Raw genomic sequence first — 5,146 nt, 5'->3', positions numbered from 1 at the left:
TGTGTGTGTGTGTGTGTGTGTGTGTGTGTGTGTGTGTGTTTACAAGGGGTGTCAGTGGAACGGACTAGAGGGAACAGTGCATTATAGGGTGTGTGGGATCAAGGTATGTTTACTATATATGTATGTATGTATACTGGTGAGGCCCTGTACAGACTGTGAAACAAATGTCCCCAGTGGACAATAAAGACTAATAAAAATCTATTTAACTATCTGCTATATGTACTGTCAAAAAAGTTTTATTTTTGTCCAAATTCAGGAAATGGTCGCCTACTTTAAAAACAAGGCACTATTCTTTTTTGTAAACCAGCTTCTCTCCAATCACCTTGCAGATGCTGTTGACTTGAAAGTGAAAACATGGCAATGGGATTTTAAAATAAAGCAGTATGGTGTGAACACACCCTTAGGTGGCCACAGGTACCAGTTTGCCCACCTAGGAAAAAAGCTTGAGCAGCCAGTTGGTGCACACACAGACAAGTGCAGCAAGATAGCTTAACTTGTTTTTTGCATGGCAGGAACACTTTTCTTGAGCATCCATATGTGTTATGATACTTTATCTTAAGTACATGCGTGTCATATTCCATTTCATAATTCAATCAGCCTCTTTCTGATTCCAGCTCATGTAATCGGCAAAGATTGACATGCCTGTGTTTAATTTGAGTGCTTTAATCTCTACAGGTTGTCAGCAATTCTCATCCTCTGTATTGAGAGTGCAGAGTCCCCTAAAACCTGAGCTGGCCCCATCCCAGAGCCAACTACCACTTAGTCATGGCTACTTAAAGACCGCTCTGATGGACTGCTGTCAGTCTGCTAGTTAGAGCTTGCTAACTCGGGGAATCTGAATACAAGGTCAGGGTTAATATACTCCAGATATTATTTTAGAGCGCCCCCAGTCTATTAAGGAGACGCAGAGCTGACTGTCAGTATTCAAATTTGTGCAGAGGGCGTGTCATCCACATGTACTCAGTGCAGTAGCAATCATATACATCTACTCTATGTGGGTGGACACATTCTAATAAATACTAGTATACGTGTGTTTCCAGAGTGTGTTAGTGCTGATGTTATTGTGTGGGTAGGGCTCAGCAGGGAATCCACGCCTGGTTGCGCACCACTACCCATCTATCCACAGGGTCTACTGATCAATGCTTAAAGAGCATCTGAGGTAACAGTGGGAATTCCTAGAGACCAGACTACGCACCAGCATGCTATTCCAAGATTTATCACTCACCTACCACTCTCATCCAGATGAGCCCACAGTTTGTTCATATCAAAGAGATTACACCAAATAAATGGATTCATATATAAGTCAATGATTTAGTCTCAGTTCGCAGTTCTTGCACCATCAGAGTATGAATAAAAACACAAAGTGTTGGCCAGGGCTACGATGTCGTAAAGTGGACATAAAAGAGGCCATCAATGTAATATGTATCGCATTTGCAAATGCAATTCGGCTACAACTCCATGACTCATGAGCATATTGAGGATGACCTCACATCATGTAATATTCATCTTTCTGTCAGTGAGTAACCCTTCCTCATGCTTCTACCCCTGACTTCAAGCATAATCAAGAGATCCTAGAGAGGGCCATGGGTTAGCATTCTCCCTTCGCAGGCGTCTTTTTCCATCTAGAATGGAAGTGGGCCACCTTAAATCAGCCTTGGTGGAGAAAGCGGATTAGCTTTCTCTTGGCTTTAAGTAAAAGAGTGCTATGGAAAACACTTTGCACACAGGAAGGAGACTTCTCCAGAACCTTGTTTGCCTCCACCTCCTCCTTACCCATTGTCATGGCAACAGGATGTCTGCAAATATGTAAGCGCTACGATGTGTGTGAACTGCATTGTTTTTTGTGTGAGATGAAGGCCAGTGTGACAAAGAGTCTCCAAAGATTTGTGTTATGAGGCTGGGTATTGCCTGCAGTTTGATTTCTTTAGCAGTTGTGAGTCCCCTCTCCTCCTTCTCTCTTTCAGTCTCTCACTTCTTTTGCGTCGCTTTCCCTGATACATATGTGCTATTGCTTGCGTCATCATCTTATCTTGTTTCTCAGGCATGCTGCAGTTTTTTTTCCTGTCTTCTCCTTCCATGGCTGTGGTAGCGTTGCCTTCCCTGCAACGTATGACACTGCAGAGCAACAAAAAAAAACTGTATTGCTGTTGCTAGGCTACAGAGGCACAAGGAGCATCCCTGAAGAATTCCTTCGTTATGAATTATCATATTGTATGGCCTTCAGCATTAAGGAGCTTTTGACAAAACTCTTGTGCGACATGCTGTACTGCTGTAGCCGGTGTTCCCCTCTTGCCTCTGATTTCGAAGCAGACGCAGATGAACGGGGGCCAAGCCAGTGTCACCTTTCTTGCAGCTCTTTGGCTGTTGCACTGTAAGCATTTACCCTTATAAGCCACACCTGCAGTAGCGAATGGGTAGAACCTGTGGAAGTAGCTATATTGTCTTTTCATTAAGCTGCTGTGAAACAGTTTCCAGCACCATTGACAGCGAGGGACAAGTGGTTACAAGCAGTGTGACAACAGCAGGTCAGTTGGAGCTAACGTTATGCTGCAGGGAAAGCCCAGAGAACAGTGTGATTGTGTTTAAATTCATTCACCAGATGTCAGTGCGTGGAAACACAGCTTTACCCATTCAATATGGTTAAAGCAAACACCTCTATCTAGACCATCAAGTATTATATATGTGTGCGTGTCAGCCTGGCTTCCTGGTTCTGGCCTACCAGAGTAGCGTGTTACTTCTTCCTTACCTACCCAAGGTCATTGGCAAAATTGTGTATTGTGTGTGGTCCATTTAGTGTTGTATCTACAGACCATAATGTCATGCTTAATTATTTTGCATACATTTTCCATGTTGGCCCCTTTTTTTCAACATAAACGGTTGGGTTTTGATGGCCTGCACCGCTCCCAAATGTTGCTTTGACCACAGTGTCTTAGTTCAGTCATGTGTTTGATTACTTACTCCATTACTTTAAATGACATCAGTATTTAATATAAAAAAAGACAAATAAAGCTGAGGAAAAATAGAAATGAAACACAAGCAACAAATAAGTACTCAACAAATAGGACCAAAGTTAAAAATTGCACCCCATTACCAGAGACTGATATTGGATGTTCAGTAACAGTATTTTCTTTTAATTAGATATTTCTAAAAAAAACAGTATCTGCATGAAAATCACAGTAAAGATCACATATGGTTATGGTTAGGTCAAGATTGGGGTTATAAAAATTACAATATGATATGGTTAAGATTCGGCAAATTAAACTACAACATTTACATAAAAGTATTAATGGTTGGAACAAGACAGGATGTTTCTCTGGGATTTGGCCCAGCTAACACCCAGACCTCTAATCTTACTTTCGGTTCTCTGTCTCACCAAGGTTTTTTTTTTTGCTCCGTTTGTCTGTTGGTTTGTTTGTTTGTCAGCAGGATTACGGAAAAATTACAGATTTTCATTAAACTTGGTGAGAAGGGTTTAGCATAGGCCAAAGAAAAACCCATTACATTTTGGAGCAGATCAATCACGGGAAGAAATACACAGATTATTTTTCACTGTTGTTAATATTGCGAGATAGGGCATTTGTGCTGCATTCATGGTATGACGAAATAAAATGAGTTCCTGACTGCTAACATTCACACTGCATTGACATTGTGAGATAAGGCATGCTTCGTTGGAGGTCTGCGCACTCCTAGTGCCCTTCTAGATTATTAATCTGAGTTGTGGAAAGAAAACAAGTCTGTCGCTTTAAGAAAGCGCTAAGTACTCTGGAATTATACTTTTAGTTTTGCAATACTCATCAAACAGACTTTTTAAATACACTTTGTCATCTTGCATAACAGTTTGCTTGTCTGCGGGCACTTGGTTTGGATTAAGATTTTGCTGTAAGCAAAGCCACACTGGCTATTCCCTAGGATGCATTTACTTGTTACCAAAGAGACAGACAAACCCAGCACAGATCCAAAATGGCCGCCCAGTGACATGGCTGACCAGGTGTTAGACACATTGTACGCTGCCTCTGGGCCTGCTTCGTCTGTTTTCTCCTCACAGCCCATTAGGCCCATTCCAGGAGATAGAACATAATGCAATACCCTGGACAGTACTCATAAAGCACACACACACATAAACACACAAACATGCACTAGCCTACTACATCTGTACCGTGTACCATTCCCAGGCGTAGTGGTCTCCGCCAAAAGCAGCAGGTGTGTAGCTTCTGAAATCTGTTGTGTGGAGATGCCGTGTGCCAATCTTTCATCGTTACACAGACATCCAATCACGTGGAACAATGTTGTGACATGATGATGACATGGAGAGAGAGGCAGAGGGAGTGTTGAGGAGAGGGAGGGTAAGAGGGTGCTTCTGTAGCTGTGCCAAATTATCTGTTACATCTGCATCCAACACATGGAGAGCTGGCTGTTTAAAGATACTTTTGATAGTATGGAATTAGCTAGACAGTGAGTGAGTGAGTGAGTATGAAAGGATGATTTGCAACTCAGCTGCACAGATGTCAACCCTCTGTAAGTTGTGTGCGAAAGAGAGAAATAAACAGAAGTCTTTGCTTCCAATGTCTCTGAGTTTTATATAGCGAATTGTGTTTCTGTCTGTAGTGATAGCATATGGTGTCTAAAGAGGAATGCCACACACACACACACACACACACAAACAAACACACACACATTTTGATTTCAGATGCTGCTGAGAGTGCTGATAGCCAGAAGAGTTTTCATTAAAGAGTGAATAGGCAGGATGGGGTGATTTATCATTGAATACTCTCAGTCGCTCCCACTCGCCTTGTCTCTCCATCTCTCTTTCTCCCTCCCTGCCTCCCTCCCTCCCTCTGTCCCCTCCATGTCCCTCAGTGTAAAATATGAGCACAGCAGCCCTATAAATCTGGACGGGAGATAATGAGAGTTGGTCCCCTCAGTCCAGTGGGCCACCAGCCATGCTCGGTGCCAATGACATCATCCTTAGGGAGGGCGAGTAGATTGATGAGTGTGGTAACAGTGTGCCATTGCGTCTGAGCCAGATACACATTCATACATGCATACATATACACACACACACAATTCAGCACCTTTCTTAAGTCCGGGCACATGAGAAAGTGTGTGTGTGTGTGTGTGTGTGTGTGTGTGTGTGCGTGTGTGCGTG

The 5,146-nt window shown here is 42.8% G+C and overlaps 1 protein-coding gene and 1 long non-coding RNA gene across 2 annotated transcripts in view; both read left to right on the top strand.

Annotated features, from left to right (window-relative positions):
- The window catches only part of dlgap2a (discs, large (Drosophila) homolog-associated protein 2a), a gene marked incomplete in the record, with an annotated part of 152,544 nt that overhangs the window by 61,708 nt on the left and 85,690 nt on the right, over positions 1-5,146 (top strand).
- Positions 1-5,146, top strand: part of LOC116670680 (uncharacterized) — a 16,818-nt gene that overhangs the window by 11,130 nt on the left and 542 nt on the right. The window contains exon 2 of the long non-coding RNA XR_004327091.1: positions 3,063-3,069. This is a non-coding gene — a long non-coding RNA (uncharacterized LOC116670680). The remainder of the gene's footprint in view (positions 1-3,062; positions 3,070-5,146) is intronic.

The sequence above is a fragment of the Etheostoma spectabile genome, chromosome 20 (genome assembly GCF_008692095.1).
Source record: "Etheostoma spectabile isolate EspeVRDwgs_2016 chromosome 20, UIUC_Espe_1.0, whole genome shotgun sequence".
Taxonomy (NCBI): domain Eukaryota; kingdom Metazoa; phylum Chordata; class Actinopteri; order Perciformes; family Percidae; genus Etheostoma; species Etheostoma spectabile.
Note: the sequence above shows the minus strand (reverse complement) of the source record. Positions and strands in the feature narration are given on the sequence as shown.